General features: G+C 47.7%; 1 non-coding gene across 1 annotated transcript; it reads left to right on the top strand.

Moving 5' to 3' along the window:
* The first annotated feature begins 384 nt into the window (after positions 1-384).
* Trnat-ugu (transfer RNA threonine (anticodon UGU)) lies at positions 385-458 on the top strand. The gene has a single exon. It is a non-coding gene; the product is annotated as a tRNA-Thr (tRNA).
* The last annotated feature ends 404 nt before the right edge of the window (positions 459-862 follow it).

Below are 862 nucleotides of genomic sequence, written 5' to 3'. Positions count from 1 at the left end.
GTTTATGCACGAAGGAGCACCACCTCATTTTGTACGGACCGTGCGACAGTACCTCACTGCGACGTTTCATGGACGATAGATTCGTCAAGGGGATCCTGTAGCAAGGCCTTCCAGTTCACCGCACCTGAATTTAAAAGCACTAGCTTGTGCCTAACACATCGACAGTGTGTAGGCGTTATAAGTGTGTGTGACCAGTGCACTTGACGCAATCCAAATAATATATATGAAGATAGTAACTGTTCTCGAAAGAACAGATACCATTGATGACCGTGCAGCTTCTCTAGAATCAAAGATAATTAATTGTGCCCTAAGCTGCCCCTGCACGCTTCCCGTGAGACCCACACATTTAGGGATAAGTCCCTGCAGTCGCGCTATTCATCTGTGTCCTCGGTGGCTCAGATGGATAGAGCGTCTGCCATGTAAGCAGGAGATCCCGGGTTCGAATCCCGGTCGGGGCAAACGTTTTCAGCTGTCCCCATCGAGGTATATCAACAACATCTGTCGGTAGCTGAGGGTTCAACTAATTATCATTTATTCAACCCAAATAAAGCCAGGTGTATCCGAAAGAGTGCGTGATTCACTGCGAAGAAGGTCTGAAGGCTGCCGGGATACGTGGTAATCACAGGCAGCAGTGCCTATAGCGTCTGCTTCTACATAACAAATGGAAATGAAACGACAGGTAGGCCCATACATCAACAGGTATTGTTTTCGGGCTTTCCATTACATAAGGGGCGATTAAAAAGTTTCCGTTAGAATGCAGTGCGGTCCAGATACGGTATGCTAATTAGGCAAACTCGTCGTGAGCGTTGAGGCAATCATTGCACCGACGCACGGGGTGGAACCTACCCGATTAGTAAAACAT

Source organism: Schistocerca cancellata, chromosome 7 (genome assembly GCF_023864275.1).
Source record: "Schistocerca cancellata isolate TAMUIC-IGC-003103 chromosome 7, iqSchCanc2.1, whole genome shotgun sequence".
NCBI classification, from domain to species: Eukaryota; Metazoa; Arthropoda; class Insecta; order Orthoptera; family Acrididae; genus Schistocerca; species Schistocerca cancellata.
The sequence above is the reverse complement of the archived record's forward strand: the minus strand, read 5'-3'. Positions and strand labels throughout refer to the sequence as shown.